The 18,005-nt window shown below is 41.5% G+C and overlaps 1 long non-coding RNA gene across 1 annotated transcript in view; it reads left to right on the top strand.

The window, feature by feature from the left end:
* Window positions 1–10,180: 10,180 nt before the first annotated feature.
* LOC117358128 overlaps window positions 10,181–18,005 on the top strand; it is a 108,474-nt gene continuing 100,649 nt past the window's right edge. Inside the window, exon 1 of the long non-coding RNA XR_004538945.1 lies at window positions 10,181–10,467. This is a non-coding gene — a long non-coding RNA (uncharacterized LOC117358128). The remainder of the gene's footprint in view (window positions 10,468–18,005) is intronic.

Raw genomic sequence — 18,005 nt, 5'->3', positions numbered from 1 at the left:
TCCCAGGCTCTGGTTGTCTTGCTTGCCAGGGTATCCTTCTTTCTCCTTGCTAACCATCTATCTGCCATCTCTGTCCTCCACTTCCGTTTCCCTTCCCTCCCCCGGAGGTCTGGCATCTTTCCTTTTTTTCGTCTCCATCCACAGATTCACCTTTTCTCAACTACCCTTTCATCCAGCATCTCTTCCTTCTTCCCCACCACCCCAGGGTCCACCATCTCTCCCTTTCTCTTCCCAACTATCCTCCTATCCAGTGTCTCTATCCCCCTTCCACACCATCCCTTGTGTCCAACTTCTCTCCCTTTCTGTTCCTTCCCTCCCTAAATTCCATTATCCACCATCTTTCTCCCACTCCTCTGTTTTTAGATCCATTATTTCTTCCCCCCAAAGTCCGGCATATGCACGTATCTTTGAACCCCTTTCCCTCCCTCCCTCCCTCCGTGTACTTCTACACCAGGACCCCCCTCCCCTGGAGGTCTGTCCTACCCTGAAGGCCTGCCCCCCCCCTCGAAAGACTGCACCTCCCCCCCGAAGGTCTGTCCCCCCTGAAGGCCCGTACCTGCCCTGAAGGCCTACACCCCACCCCTGAAGGCCTGTCTCCCCTGAAGGACTGTACCTCCCCACCAAAGGTCTGTCCCCACTGAAGGCCTGCACCCGCCCTGAAGGCCTACACCCCACCCCTGAAGGACTGCACCCGCCTTGAAGGCCTACATCCCCCCGAAGGCCTGTACCTCCCCCCAAAGGTCTGTTCCCCCTGAAGGCCTGTCCCCCCCGAATGACTGCACCTCCTGAATCCCAGAAGGCATGCACCCCCCCCTGTTGGCCTGCACCCGAAGGACTGTACCTCCCCCCCCCCCCCAAAGGACTGTCCCCCCCGGGAAGGCCTGTGTGTTCCCCTCTGGCCTCCCTTTACCCAACTGCAGCAGAAAGCAACCTGCAGAAAGGATCGCGGGTACTTTAGTGATCCTTGCAGGTTGCCATAGGCCTCCGGAGTTGTCGTCTCTCTGCCACGGTCCCGCCCCTCCTCAGAGTGGCCAATCCAAGTCCCAAGTACCCGGCAGCATCTCAAAAGAATAAAGTGATATGCTGCATATTTTCTTTTCTATGCGTTATTTCTGTTTTAAATGCCAACCCAATACTTATATATGTAAAATTATGACAGATTTACTATTATTTCTATCAGTAACCACAGGGTGGCGTTCATGTTCTATGCTATCAGGTTAATGACTGATTGATTGCAAGGTCACTTTGAATGCATAAATGTTTTTTTTAATGAAATTTATCAGAGTTTTCTTAAATACTTACAGATTGGGCAATAAAAATTATAAAACTTCTTTCCACCACGAGATTTCTGTTGAACACTATCCAGAAAAGGCCCGAAAGCAGTACAAGTCTCTAAATATTCAAACAACATGCTTGGATCAGTAACATCTGGTTATAGTTTGTTTTTAAACAGTACTAGAATAACGACCTTTTGCAGGCTTTCAAACTCTCAGCAGCTCTGATTACAATTGTCTTGTGATTATCCATCATGTCATAGTATTCCTCAGTAAGGGACGTTTGAATTGAGCATGTACAGAGAAGGAAAGGGGACAGAAAAAATAAAAAAGGAGAAGGCAAGTAGGAAATTGAGTGACACAATAGGAAAGAAGGTTAATTGTTAAAATATTTTCAAATGAGAGAGAACGCAATGTGGGGAGGGTAACTTTGGATCTGCAATAGTTCCAAATTAGAGTGATTAATAAAAGTGGGTAAGGAGAGCCCTCTGCATTGGGCTGAGTATTCCTGGAGTTGCAGGGGCAACTGGGAATAGGCTTAATAGATGGGGGGGGGGGGGGAAATAAAAGGAAAGAGGTAGTAGGAGTGGAATCGCTTTGATCTATAAAGGGTTAAGACAAGCAAGGGAAGAAGAGGGGATGGGGATTGGTCCAGTAATTGTGGAGATCTGAAGGAAAGGTGAGGATTGGTGGGTTGGAAAAAGAAGGGGGCGGGAAGAAGAAGAATCTTAGTGGTGAAAGTTTTGGGCGGGAAGGAATTTTGTTTCTGGGCTGACGGTGCTGAGGGCAGTGGGAGGCTTGTGGTGCTAACGATCCCGCCCGCCCTCCCTTGGTGGGGGATAGAGTGCAGGGGGTGGGTTGAAGGGTTTGGAAGCAGTCACAGCTGGCAAGGAAAGGAAGATGGGGAGGGAGAGAAGTCTGATATAATTGGGCAAGATTTGGGGCTGAGTTTAAGTTCAACTCACATGAGCTACTGCCATGAGTCGGAGCAGGGCCTTGCGGTACCGCAGGTCGTGCAATTTTGGGTTAAGGGTAACCGTTGAAGATTGTTTGACTTACAAGGTTCAGCTAGTGAAGTACCGCAGAGCTGGGAAAGGCCATGTAAAGTTGTTGTATTGCTACACAACGATGCCAATGTTATTATTATTGTTTGAGATTTTTGATTGTTGTAATAAAGCTACGGTTAATGTTCTGCCACTGGTATATGTATTTAGGAGTTTCACGTTTGGAGGTGTATGAAGTCAGAAAGGGCGACTGGAATTGCGAATGCCAATGTTATTACTTGTAACCTAGTAGGAGACACTATATGCCACTGAAGCTGGTGGTGTCACCATGTTAGCAGTGAACTGTAAGAAAACAAACAAAAAAATACAGAAAGAAAACCACAAAATAACATTTCTTCCTTTTAATCCCTCTGCTAACCGTTCCTTCACTTATTCAATTTTCTATACCGTTCTCCCAGGGGAGCTGAGAACGGTTTACATTAATTTATTCAGGTACACAAGCATTTTTTCTGTTTGTCCCGGTGGGCTCACAATTGTGTCTAATGTACCTGGGGCAATGGGGGGATTAAGTGACTTGCCCAGGGTCACAAGGAGCAACTGGGTTTGAACCCACAACCCCAGGGTGCTGAGGCTGTAGCTTTAACCACTGCGCCACACACTCCCCCCCATTAATACGCAGAGACAATATATTTTTGGGGTTGTGGCTTCCCCAACTGTGGAATTCCTTACCAATTTATTTTGAGGGAAGAACGAAATATTGATAGATTTAAGAGCCATTTAAAAATTCCCCCCAACAATTCCAGTACAAACCCTTCCCCCTCCCTCCCACCCTGGATGTGTATGTTTAAAGGTCAGTAAAATGAAGTCAGTTACCATTCCTTACAAAATTTAGGCAACGGCTCCCAAACATCCATAAATTTCCTGTACCTTCCCTGCTATATAGCCATCAGACGTTCCAGTTAAAATGCTTTCTTTTTAAAGATGCTTTTGACTGATAGACATCGTAAAACCCTGTTGAAGACTCAACTTTTTTTTTATATATATAAATAAATAAAAGGACACCAAAAACCCCCTTCTTTTGAAGTTTTCCTTGATTGTCTCATTTGCCTATTTTTAGATTATAGGTTCTATTGCATAAAATAGGCCATGCGGTACATAATGCAAATGAATGCACATTAGATTTTGCCATCATACTCCAGTAAATCCAGACCTAAAATGAATATATTGTAGAGGGAGGGAGGGAGTCGGTTTAGCGATCATCGTTAAAAGCACGGTAAGTTTTGAGAATCTACCCCTAACACAAGAAACTTTATTGAAGAAAATGGTTTTGTGATGGAAGCCTCAGTAGGCCATCCAACCAGAAATGCCTTGGCGCCAGTAACCAACCGCTCCTCTTACGTGCCAATGGAATGCGATATACTGATGTATTTTAACTTTAAGCATATACTATAGCATTCCTTACAATTTGCTTTTCTTCATACGTAAAACTTGGTTTGCACAGATTGTTAAGCTGGCCTTAATAATTTATGCTCTAGAATCTTATTCACCCTTGAGAAGAGAAGACTGAGAGGGGATCTGATAGAGACTTTTAAATTGCTAAAAGGAATCGACAAAATGGAGCAAGCTCACTCACCAGCAGGGGGAAAGGATGGAGAGCAAGAAATAGCCTTATTCACATTGGCGAATGTGACCCAGACTCGGACCAGAGGTCATGGCCTGAAGCTGAGAGGGGACATGGCCAGGACAAATGTCAGAAAGTTCTGCTTCACACAGCGAGTGGTGAACTCTCTCCCAAAAGAACTCTCTCCCAAAAGAGATGGTGGAGGAAACCACCATTCTAGGATTTAAGGGAAAATTGGACGCACATCTTCTTGCAGGACACATTGAGGGATACGAGTGACTAATGTATGCGTCAGGGTACGCCTGGCTGAGCCTCCGCGTGTGCGGATCACCGGACTGGATGGACCCCAGGTCTGATCCGGTGCAGGCATTTCTTATGTTCTTATATTAACTGTTAAAGAGGATATTAGAAACATAACGCATTCACACAGCGAGAAGCTGAAAAGTGATGGAGAATGTGAACCTCACTAGATCTGACAATCAGTCAATCAGTTCATCTTTTTAATTAGATGCTCACTTCAAAATAATTATTTACCCACCAGGAAGAATTCTTAATCAGTACGTTAATAATGGGCCTTCAAACTAGGTATTTCTTTTTGTAACTTGCCTCATAATTGCTTTCATAGCACTGGTACTGAAGGAAAATACAGCTGATGTCTATCATAGAGTCTATCCAGGACATGCATGAACACACACCAACCTCCCTTCATGTCTGCCTCATTAGATAGGAAGATACTCGCTCAGAATGCATTACACTGGCCCAAATTGATCAATGTCATCTTAAGCTTTGGTCCTCAAAGGCCACAAACTGGTTAGGTATTTTGAGGCATTTGTAGGAAACATGCAGGAAACAGCTAGTTCATCAGAATCCCTTATTCATATCTTTTCTCGTTCTTTTTTCTCCTCGTCTAGAATGCAAGATACTTTTTTTTTTAAATTGAGACTTCCATCTAGTCAAGGTATAAAATATAAACAACTGCTCCACTTTATAGTTACATATTTTGCTTCTAGAATTTGTAATCGTTTACCTTCAACTGTTATGACAGAGCCAGGTTATGGGGCTCATTTTCAAAACAGATAAACGTCCAAAAATGGTCCTAAAGTGGCATCTGAACAATTAAATCGCCAAAATGTTCAAATCACCATTTTCAAAACCTGTTTTCTAGATGGTTTCCTATGCCGTTTGCCTAAATTCCAAGGGTGCGTGTTAGAGACATTTTTGGGGCTGGACTAGGGCAGGCTTAGGACCTGGACGTTTTGTAGCGATCAAACATTTTACAAAACAGTACATACATGCCTATATGACAGCTGCAGATGTTATAGCAGTCCAATTAAAGCATCAAGTAGGTGTCTGGAGGAGCCTGATAGGTCAGTGCAGAAGACTCCAAGAAGTGGACCCAGGCCATCTCCCACTGTAACTAGTTCACTTGTGGTGGAAAGTGTAAGAGAAACCAGAGAAAAACTGTGGAGAGATGATGCTCCTAATTTGAACTTTATTAAAAAAATCAACATAGCAATCCATAAAAACCTTAAGGACCCAGTGCGCTGGGAGAGTCGGACCCAACACGGTCCTTATTTCGAGAAGAAAGTCTTCCTCAGTCTGATCTGGTTATTGAAGCACGTCTCTCGCAGAGCTTGTACAATTTAGTACTTTTGGACTGTCTAGCTTTTCCATGTATCTTCCACCCTAGGACTAGCAGGGACTCCTGAGGAAGACTTTCTTGTCGAAACACAGACCATGTTGGGTCCAACGCTCCCAGTGGACTGGGTCCTTAAGGTTTTTATGTGGATTGCTATGTTGATTTTTTTTTTTAATAAAGTTCAATTCAGGAACATCATCTCTCCACAGTTTTTCTCTGGTTTCTCTGTGGATTCTCCAGGGTCAATTTCTTTGCTCTTGTGGAAAGTGTAAGCCCATCAAACCCCACCAAAACCCTACTGTACTGACACCTGTAGTCATAAGGGCTATTGTAGTGGTAGACAGATGGGTTCACTAGGTTTTGTGGGAGTTTTGGAGGGCCCATGAACATTGTATGGGGTTATGGTGAGATGTGTACATGGGACCCTTTGTGTTAAATTCACTTTGGTGCCCCCTAGGGTGCCCCACTGCTCTGCTGGCATGTCTTTTGGACAGTCAACTAAAAATGCTGGCCTCTCCTATGTCCAAATGGCTTGTTTGGTGCATTTTTCATTTGGACATTTTGTTCTGTGAAAAATGGTTCAAAAAGATAAATGCGCTATGGGCGAACGCATCTATAAAGTTCATTTTTTGAACAAATAAGATGTTTTGCAGTTTCGAAAATGACCCAATTTTTGGATATATTTCACAAAATGTTCAAACTCAGACTTAGATATCATATCAAAAATTCCCCTCTATATAAGATTCAAAAATAAATTAAAATCTTGTTTTTTATCTGATAGATTTGACTGATGTGCTCAAGATGAGTAATTAGGTTGTTGTAAATCCCCATTTAGTTTAGATGGTCTTCTCATATTGTAAATCTCCTTGAACTTTTATTGGTATACACATCCCCCTCCCGATTCGCGGTTTTAAGACTTGCGATTTTGATTATTCACGATTTCCTAGAACCAGAATTACCCCCACCTCTCTTCTGCCTCCCGGACCTTCCCGGACCTTACCTGGTGGTTTAGCGGTCTTTCGGGGAAGGAGCGATCTTCCTACGCTCCTGCCCCATGCCAATCACTCATACAAAATGGCTGCCGTGAGTTCCCGTCGTAGTCTCGATTTGCACTTCATCCACTCAATTCTAAAGTCATCCCCTTACAGGATAATCTGTACCCTATGCATCGCTTAAACAGTATCCTTAGTAACGTTGTAATTTTGTAAGTCGTATCCCCATGCAAGATAACCTGTAACTCCATACATTGTTCTAAGAGTAGTCCTATGTAACGGTACATTGTAAAATTGTGACCGTAAAACTGGAACCTGTTCTGAGCTCTTTGGGGAGAATAGGATATAAAACCAAATAAATATATTTTCTAAAGGGAGATAAGCCCTTAGGCCCAAATCCTATATATGGCATCCTGTTGTGTGCAAAAATTGTTGTACACTGGCGATTTGCGTGTTCAACATAATTGCGTAACAAGCCAACTGATGCCAATAATTCACAATTAACGCCTAATAATAGATGCTAATTGGTACTAATTAGAAGTTATGCAGATGACTTGGTAGGTTCATTTTATAAAATGGCGCACGTCGGTTCTAGAGTGTGACTCTCAAACGGAGGTAAGGCCAGGGGAGGAGCACAGGTGGCTTGTGGGCGTTCCTAAAAGTTGAGTACACTGTTATACAATACTCCTGATCCGGGCACAACTTAGGCGCAAGCACTTAAGCCTGGCTTTCATTGGCCTACATGGGTGTGCCTGAACGTTAGTGATGTGTATGGCACTAAGCATGATTCTATATATGGCAAGTGCATTTATAGAATCACGCCAAGCGCCGTTCCGATCGATATCAACTTTTTAGGTGCCGTATAGATTGTTTGGGGGTTAATGTATGCTTACAGGGGTGCTGCATGATGGAATTAAGGTGTTCTGCAGTAATCTACTAGTTAGCACTTGTGTTAGGGAATATTGTCCCGGAGAAGGTGTTGCATGGGTATTGAAACATTATTCTGCTAGTGCATTCTAAGTGCAAAAAGTATTCTTTCTTTTTTTTTTTTTTAACATTTTTATTATTTTATTTAGTTACAATAGTGCAATACATTTAGATTGAAAATAACAAAATATAACAAAGAATGCACTATCTCAAACAATAATATTATAGAATCATAGCTATACCCAACCCCTTTCCATCAATTATTAATATTGACAATATTAAACATCTTTAATATGAAGAATTAATATCTATATTTTCATTATCTTTCCCTACCCTACCCCTCCCCCATCCCATCCCAGATGTGTAATGAAAAAACTTTCTGATATAACTCACTGGAAGATAAAAAGCTATCTAATATGAAATTTGCTTATTTAGTTTGACACATACTTAAAGAAGTATGTCGGAAGAGTTTGTATTCTCAGAGTTGAGAGCTTATAATAACCCAGCAGGGTATATTAAGCATGATATATCCTTGGACCTTACAGAGGATCTAGAATCAGAAAATAATATTAGATATTGAACTAGGGCCAGTACTGGGCAGACTTGCACGGTCTGTGTCTGTGTATGGCCATTTGATGGGGGATGGGCTGGGGAGGGCTTCAGTGGCTTGGAGGGTGTAGATGGGCTGGAGTAGGTTTTAATGGAGATTTAGGCAGTTGGAACCCAAGCACAGTATCGGGTAGAGCTTTGGATTCTTGCCCAGAAAAAAAAAAAATTTTTTAATTTAAATTGAATCAGGTTGGGCAGACTGGATGGACCATTCGGGTCTTTATCTGCTGTCATCTACTATGTTACTATGTTACTATGTTTGTGCATGTGAAATCAACATAAAAGTGCGAAAAATCCAAAATTAAGCATACAATCTTTAAAAAAAAAAATCTTTATTGATTTTCAAATATTGACAGTGCAATACACATGTAACTGAAAATATAACAAATCAAGAAAAGCACTTTGAACTTACAAATATTAATTAATCCCAAATACAAATGCATATAAACTTCTAATAACATAGTTTTAATTAAAATAGTAGTGCAATCCCACCCCCCTCCCTCCAGCCCTGGATGTGTAAGGAATCAGACAAAAATTAAAGAAAAATGACAATTATATAAAAGCAATAAAAGATGCCAATGAGCTCCACGCCAAATTAAATACATTACTATGCCTCAAGATTTCAGCATTCATTTTTTTCATATTTGTAGCTGGAGTATAAGTTTGCCCACCAGAAAGGAAAGTTAAGTTGATCATAGTTCTTCCAATTGTGTGTTATCATCTGCATGGCTATTCCAGTCATTAAGCATACAATCTGTACCAGGTGAAGTATCTCGCAAAGTTATCAAAGAAATATTTAGCAAAAACTTTTTTTCAAAACGGGTCCAGCTCCCTAATCCAACGCCCTTAAATCGGGGTGGGGGGGTGGGGTGGGGGGAGTGTGTGGAATCATATACAGTTCATAGAGGAACAGAGTGGATTCCTGCAATACATTATACCAAGGCATAACACAGAAAGAAATTCGAAGATTACAAATCATACAAAACACAGCAATAAAAATTATTACTAACTCTTAAAAAATACGATCATGTTACTCCTCTTCTGCAAGAAGCACACCGGCTGAAGGGACACGTATCTCGTAGTTTTCCTTAGGCTATGTTTGAAGCTATAAGAAAACCAGACCCTGTTTGTTTTTCCTTCTCTGAAATACTGCAAGGCCATTTTATGTTTGAGAAGATGTGTGTTCTTATCTTGTTGTGAAGTAAATTCAATTGTTTTCATAGCTGTATTTGTAAGAAGCTTTAGATAAGAAAAAGGCTCTGCTGACCAAAGCACCTTTAAACTTTGGCCTTTGGATAGTAAGATTCTTGCTATTTCTTTAAAGTTTCATGTGATCTGTGTCCATATATGGTTTGTATTTACGTCACATGCTGACGACATTGACTCATGTAAAATGATATAAAAGAGTTGTAAAGCTGACAATAAACTGGACATGTTTGGGAGATTTCTTGTCTCAAAGATATTGTCCCCAGATGCATCTGTCTTGCAAATGACAGACAGAGAGAGAGTGTGGGGCAGTAATTGGGACCTAATTCTTTTCACCGGCTACCTATCTCATATAGAATAACATACAAAATAGCATTGCTTACATTCAAAATTCTGCAAACTAATACTCCAACATTTTTACATCGATATTTAATACCTTATTCCCCAGCTAGATCTTTAAGATCAACAGATCAGCAATTGCTGACCATTCCATCATTGAAAGTAATAGGCACTAGAAGAATTACAATCTTTTCAATCTTGGGTCCTCAGCTTTGGAATCTATTTACGCGCTGAAACCTCTTTAGATAAATTTAAAAGCAGACTACAAAGTTATCTATATAAAGATGCATATGAATCTTAGATTGGATAATTTTTTTTATCAACAATCTTAGGACAAAATACTTAAATCTAACCAGATCTGTAATCAGGTTATTGATCTTCTAAATTCACTTTTAAACCAAGTCCTATTTACACATTTACTTTTAGATCAAATCCTATCAAAAAAAATTTTTTAATACCCTTCCTGATGCTGTTCTTCCCTCAATGGGTTTTTTTTTTCTTTATTTTTCAACAATTGTAATTTATCCCTACCTTCCTTATGTATTTCCAATTCATTCTGGATATGATTGTATGTCTATTGTTTTAAATGATTATATTTGTCCCGCCAAATTATTATTATTATACGCATTGAAAATACTTGATATTGCGTTCAAATCAAAATTTTAATAAACTTGAAACTTATCTCCCTTGACGCTGTAGGTTTTCCAATCAAAATCTGCGCTGTATAGTCTGCTCTGCGGGGCTCTGTTATGGAGACAACAGCCTCCTTCTTCAGGAGCAAAGGCACTGGGAAACAATATTGACGCTGGGCGAGGAGGAACTTCAGTTGAATCTCAAGCAAAACGGCGCTTCGGCGGTGAGTTATATTAGAAAGAATCCTTTTTCCACCTAGTCTTGATATTCTTTCTATATTGGGTTCCTACTTGTGTGAGTGCATTATAGGTAGCATGCGCTAACAAAAGCTAACCCCCTCTTTTACTAAGGTGCGCTATGCTTTTTAGCACGCGCTAATCACGCGATAAACGCTAACACGTGTATATTATCCTATGGATACGTTAGCAGTTAGCGCTAAAACGCTTAGCGCACCTTTGTAAAAGAGGGCCTAAGTTAATGCACCTCCTACATAGGAGTCACTAAGTAATCCAGTGTTAAATCCTAGCAGGTACAGTGCACTAATAATAATAATAATTTTATTCTTCTATGCCGCCACAGTCGAATGACTTCTAGGCGGTTCACACGAAGAAGGCTGGACAATCAGCGAATTACAGAATGAAGGAAGTAAGGGTACAACTTATTACATAAGGGCAGACTTGCACGGTCTGTGTCTGTGTATGGCCGTTTGGTGGAGGATGGGCAGGGGAGGGCTTCAATGGCTGGGAGGGTGTAGATGGGCTGGAGTAAGTCTTAACAGAGATTTCGGCAGTTGGAACCCAAGCACAGTACCGGGTAAAGCTTTGGATTCTTGCCCAGAAATAGCTAAGAAGAAAAAATTAAAAAAAAAAAAAAATTTTAATTGAATCAGGTTGGGCAGACTGGATGGACCATTCGGGTCTTTATCTGCCGTCATCTACTATGTTACTATAAGAAATAGATAAAAGGAAAATATGAAACTTAAGTAAGTAATTTAGGTCTCTTGTATGCAACCCAAGGAATAATGCTGGACAATCAGCGAATTGCAAAATGCAGAAAGTGAGGGAACTTAAAAAGATACTGACAAAAAGGCAGAACTAGTCAAAAGGTTCTGAGACTGGTAACTCAATGACAAAAAGCCTCTGTGAATACAAACACAAGATCAAAGTAAAATAATATAATAAATATTAGTGAAATTGGGTAACCTCAGTGTGAGGGATCAGCGAAAGGAGAAATTCTCCAGCGCTTCACACAACAAGGCAGAGTGTCACCAGCGGGGTCAGGGCAATGGGTCCCAAGCCGCTGGGACATGGATTTTTTGGCTCTTGTGTGCTGTGGCTTGCAACACAAGCAAGGAAAGATAAGTCAGGATTAGCCAAAAAGAAACCACACTGCAATCAAGAAAGTAAAAATCAAAATCTGGACTGGATTTAATTTGCAGTATCAAAAACAAAACAATTGCTTCAAGCAGTCCACAAAACAAAGAAATCATAAAATAAACTTTGTCAGGCAATAGCCGCCAATAGGTAAGTCCCTGAACATCCGGTTTAGGTAAACTTAACAGTCCTATTGCAGTATAATATTTCTCAAAAAGAAAGGGGTTTCAAAACTCAAAACCAGAAACCTTAAACCTCAACAAAAAGGATTCTTTTCTGTAGCAAGAGTTCCAAACAATAAGATTTCTCTGCACATCAAAAATATAGTCCCAGCATAAGTCCTTATTCTTTTCCAAAAAGACTTGTGCCTGAACCAGTGCACTAGCACTGATTCCTCCAGCCGCAGTAGTGCTGGACAAGGTTTTAGCAGAGCTGGATGGGCACTATCTGCTCTAGGAACAGTCCTAGCAGGCATACCTTGCATATTACAAGAGGCAACCATACCCCCGCCTACACACCATCATCGGGTGCCTCGTGTGTGCTTTAAATCAAAAGTGTGAATTAAACCACACACAAAGTGTGATTTAAAGCACACACGAGGTACCCGATGATGGTGTGTAGGCGGGGGTATGGTTGCCTCTGCCTTGTTGTGTGAAGCACTGGAGAGTTTCTCCTTTCGCTGATCCCTCACACTGAGGTTACCCAATTTCACTAATATTTATTATATTATTTTACTTTGATCTTGTGTTTGTATTCACAGAGGCTTTTTGTCATTGAGTTACCACTCTCAGAACCTTTTGACTAGATCTGCCTTTTTGTCGGTATCTTTTTAAGTTCCCGTGGCAGGGTATTTGGAGTTTTGCAGCGTTCGAAAGTGAGGGAACAACATATTACACAGGAATTGACAGAGGGAAAAAAATAACTTTGTAAGTAGTGAAGCTTCTGTTTAGGAGATGAATTTGTCAAACAGTACGGTTTTAATTGCTCTCCGGAAGGCGCCGTAGGTCAGCCTGGCTCCATTGATGTAATGACCACATCACCACCTTGGGCACCTGTAGGGTGCTGGGATAGCCACACTGTTACTACTACTACTACTAAATATCACTTATAGAGCACTGAAAGGAGTACTCAGCAATGTACATTTTGACATATATATAGACGGTCCCTGCTCAGAAGAGCTTACAATGTAACTTGGACAGACAGACATGACATATAGGGCTGGAGATGCAAGGTAAGAGGAGTTAGGAGTCGAAAGCACTCTCAAAGAGGTGGGCTTTTAACTGGGCCTTGAACACTGCCAGAGTCGGAGCCCGCCATAGGGATTCGGGCAGCTTGTTCCAAGCATACGGCGCAACAAGGCAGAAGGGACAGAGTCTGGAGTTGGCAGCTGAAGGGAAGGGCACAGAAAGGAGGGACTTACCAGCTGAGCGAAGCTTACTCGGGGGGGGAGGAATCATAGGGGGAGATAAGTGAAGAGAAATAGTGAGGGGGCAGCTGAGTGAGTGCATTTGTAGGTCAGTCAGAGGAGTTCTGAAACAGATGGGAAGCCAATGAAGTGACTTTAGGAGAGGGATAACGTGAGTAAAGCAGAATTTTGGACGGCACCTGCTTTATCTCTAACCTCCAGCTGAGCTGTGTCAGGTGAAGAATATAACATTCTATATCTACGCTGGCGACATAAAACAGCTTATACCCAGTAATCCATCTACATACAACTTTAAGGAAATCGACTGTCTGTTTAATTTCAGCTCCAAAATATTAAAATAAAAAGCCACAAACTCTGTCTGGACCCTAGTAAAACAGAAATCCTGTGCATTCCTAATATGAGTGGCAAGTACCTGATAGCAATAAATAAGAATATCCTCCCCAGTGGCATAGTAATGGGAGGGAGGGGGGGCGAGTGGCAGACTGACCGGGTGCTGTCTTTGCGGGAGTGCCTGTGCTGTGGTCTCTCCTCCTCTCCTACGCACCTCTTGAAATGTTCGCCGGAGTGAGCAGCATCTTCCACCTGCTGCTTGTGCTGGCCTCAGCTCTCTTCTGACATCATTTCCTGGTCTCGAGACTGGGACGTGATGTCAGAAGGATACCAAGACCGGTGCAAGCACTAGGTGGAAGATGATGCTTGTGCCAGTGATCATCTCAAGAGGTATGTGTGTGTGTGTGTGGGGGGGGGAGGGCAGGGAAAGCGTTCAAGTGGTGAGGGGCGGGTGGTGCACGGCATGGTGGAGAAGAACAAGGATCACCACCGCCATGAGCGCCAACCTCCCTCATTATGCCATTGCTCCCTCCCCCCATAAAAATAAAGGACGATAATTTTTTATTGGACTAACTGAATACATTTTGGGTAATTCTCAAAATGCTGCCTAAAGTTAGGTGATGGGATGCCGTGCACTGAGCGTGGATTCTAGAAAGGCAATTACACGTGTTGCTACTGTGACAGAATGCTAATGTAAAGCTTCAGTTATGCGCCTAACTTTGAAAGGAAGCTCTGGAATGAGAGGATATAGGATGAAGTTAAGAGGTGATAGGCTCAGGAGTAATCTAAGGAAATATATTTATACAGAAAGAGTGGTAGATGCGTGGCACAGTCTCCCGGAAGAGATGGTGGAAACAGAGACTGTGTCTGAATTCAAGAAGGAGTGGGATAAGCACATGGGATCTCTTAGAGAGCGGAAGAGATAATTATTACTGGGGATGGGCGGTCTGGATAAGACATTTGGCCTTTATCTGCCACCATGTTTCTATAACCACAAAGCTCTATGACCTCACAATGCAAGTGTAAAAGCCATGGAGGGGAATAATTGAAAGGGACATCTAAGTCCGTTTACGTCCAACTCGCAAGTCGTCCAAAGTAAAAAACAGCTTAAGACATTTTCAAAAAATACGTTCAACTTTTTTTTCATCTAATTATACGTCCTGCCGAGCTGCTAAATCGTCCATCTTTATACCACATTTTCGTCCAACTTTTCGTCCAAGTCCAAAACACCTAGAACAAGCCCTGTTGGATGTGGGAGGGGTCTGCAAAGAGATGGACTGCACACCCAGACATGCCACTTAAATAGTGGGGTACCTTACAGGGCACTGCTGTGAACTTCACAAAAAGGGTGCCATGTCTTCTCCTCCCTACAGCTCCCTTATAGGTTACAGTGAGCCCCCAAACCACCTCCAGAATCCCCTAGACCCACTTATCTACCATCCCAATAGCCCTTATGGCTGCAGGAGCCACTTATATGCCAGTACAAAAGGGTTTTGGGGGTATATAGGGCAGTGCACATGTTTAAGTATCAATGCAATGATTACAGGGGCTTATTGGCATGGGTCCTCCTCTCTATGGGTCCCTGACCCATCCCCAAGACGACTTAAGCTGCCTCTGTGCTGGACGACTAGGCTTTCCTATGCCAGGCGGCCAGGCGATGATGGTCTGGAGGCGGAATTTTAAAGATGTGATTAATAATTTTATGGGGGTGGGGGGTCGAAGATCACTGGAGTAGTGTGTTGGGGTCTGTTTTATGTGTTTGAAGTGCTTATCTGGTGACTTTAGGTAGTTTTTGTGACTTAGACCATGTTTAGACATGTTTAGACAATGTTTCCAAAGTATTTAGATCAATGCTGTCTTGTTAAAATGTTTATTTTATTTTTATTTTTCCTCTAACTCTACTTTTCACTTCTCTATTACCCTCCAGGTACTTTAGTTAGATTGTGAGCCTTCGGGACAGTAAGGGAATTTTTCAAGTACCTTTCTTATTTCTAATCTTAATGTATATTTTCTGTAAACCGCTTAGAACCTAACGGATGTAGCGGTATATAAGAAATAAATTATATTACATTACATTACATTTTATATGGTCTAAGTCACAACGTCAAAGTTCAGTCGATCATGGGCTGTATAACTTTTGATTATACATGCTGTACGACTAAGTCTAAATCAACCCATGTCCCGCCCAACTCCCGTCCTTGACACTCCTCCTGAAACGCCCCATTTAGCTTTGGTTGTTCAGCGGCACTATGAAGGCCTAGGTTGTTTAGAAATACGTCCAAAACCCATTTTTTGTATTGGTACTTGGACGTTTTTGAGAAATGTTCATCCAAATGCCGACTTAGGCCGGCATTTCTTTTTCGATTATAAGCCCCTTAGCCAATAGGGAGAGGAGGAGATAATGGATGCTATGGATGGGCAGACTGGATGAGCCATTTGGCCTTTATCTGCCATCATGTTTCCATTTTTCTATGTATTTACACCAGCCGAATGGCTGGCAAAAATACTCATGCCTAATTTTAGGCAGTATATCCAGGTATTATATAGCCCATGCGTACAACTGCTAGACATGCCCCTGACCCACTCGTGCCTCTCCCAGGTCTGTATCCCCATTGCAGTTGGGGGTTCTGGAATTTGGGGTAGTCAAGGCCAATGTTCAGTTTGCTAACTGGCTAGATAAAAGGATAAATTAGGACAGCAAAAACACTGGTCTAACTTTAATTGCTGAGCTAAGCTATTCTATTCTATTCCTCACAGTGCTATACCACCTCTATCCTAAATATAAGGACCAAAAGTGGTTTACAGTATACAATTTGACAAAAAACTTCAATAATAATAGCGCATTGCCTCACAAATCAAGAGAAATAGAAAGTCTTAAGTCTGCGACAAAACAAATAACAAGACTGCATACATCGAGTATCCACAGGAAAATTATTCCAAACTGAAGCAGCCATAAAAGAAAAAGAATGCTCTAAAATTATTTTGAAAGAAATAGATCTAGTGGAAAGAAACATAAAAATGAGATGTTGAGTTTGTCGGTGACAGATTTCACCTCAGGGAAAATTAAGCTAAGAAATAGGCTCCTCAGGAAGGTCACCAAGCATGATATTTTAAATTCAATCTTCTTGTGTATTGGGAGCCAGTGGAGTTCCTTCCATAAAGGAGAGGCATGTTCAGTCTTTGGCCTGCCATATATAAGTCTTGCAGCTGTGTTTTGTATCAGCTGAAGTCTGCTATGCAGGTGAACAGAAAGGTCCTCAAACAAAGCATTACAGTAGTCTAAATTGAGAAAGAGTAATGTACTGACTGCAAAATGAGAGCGGTTAAATAAGGACCTAACTGATCTCAGTTGTCTAAGCTTAAAAAAGCATTTATTTATCAAATTATTAATATAGAGTTAATAAGTTAGCATTGAGTCCAATAATACCCCTAAAACCTTAGAGGAGCGTTCAATGGTACGCTGGTCTTTATTGTTGACAGAGATGCTATTCGTAGAAAAGGAAGAGTTTAAAACCCCAAACCAGAGCAGTATCTGATTAATTTCCAGGTTGCCACATTAACCTGGATATTCAAGAGGACAAACATGCCTCAGAATTGAATATCTGGGTTTAATTCCACCCACAGCTGTGAGAGGCTTACAGGTCATTTACCACCATGAACTCGAGGTTGCAGGGTGGAAGACTTAGGAGTAATTTTAGGAAATTATTTTTCACGGAGAGGGTGGTGGATGGCTGGCATGCCCTCCCGAGGGAGGTGGTGGAGAGGAAAACGATGATGGAATTCAAAAAAGCGTGGGATAAACACAAAGGATCTCTAATTTAAAAAAATGCAAACAAATAATATAAATGAAAGAACTAAGGCCGGTATTGGACAAACTTATATGGTTTGTGTTCCATATGTGGTGATTCGGTGTAGGAAGGGCTGGGAAGGGCGTCAATGTGAATTCCATTAACTTGGAAAATGAGGACATTACTGGTCAGACTTTATGGTAGATATTCTGCAAACAATTGGATGGTTGGATAGGCTGGAGTGAGCTTGGATGGCAACATCAGCAGTAGACTTTAGTCTATGGTCCATAAATATCAAAGAGACAAGTTAACTTAATCATGTATTTCTAATGAGAATAACTAATGGACAGACTGGATGGACCATTCAGGTCTTTATCTGACATCATTTACTATGTTACTATGTAACTGAAGACTGGACCCATTGCACATATCCTAAAATCATGACTGACTTTGGGAACCATTACATACTGCTTTTGTCTGTGGCCGATTCCCTTTCAAGCACTATTTCAGTTCTGAAGGTTATGCACAATGCAATACCCTCAAAATCTGTTTGAATGATAATACTGTGTGTAAAGAGATTAATCTAAGCTCATGTTTCTTTTCCTTCCTGCTGCATGGCTGCAATGTCCATCTGTGTATAAGTGTATAACCACTGAAAATGCATTCTCAAGAGGTTTAATTATAATACGATTACTGTAAGGAACTAAAGTATTTGTACATATACTTCTTGACCTCTTTTGCGCTATGCTGTAGAAATTAAAATCCTGAGGACTATACAAATTCCATTGCCTTTGACAGTTTATTTAACCAAAAATTGCATTTTCACTGTTGATTCATGTTTAGG

Source organism: Geotrypetes seraphini, chromosome 3 (assembly GCF_902459505.1).
Source record: "Geotrypetes seraphini chromosome 3, aGeoSer1.1, whole genome shotgun sequence".
Taxonomy (NCBI): domain Eukaryota; kingdom Metazoa; phylum Chordata; class Amphibia; order Gymnophiona; family Dermophiidae; genus Geotrypetes; species Geotrypetes seraphini.
Note: the sequence above shows the minus strand (reverse complement) of the source record. Positions and strands in the feature narration are given on the sequence as shown.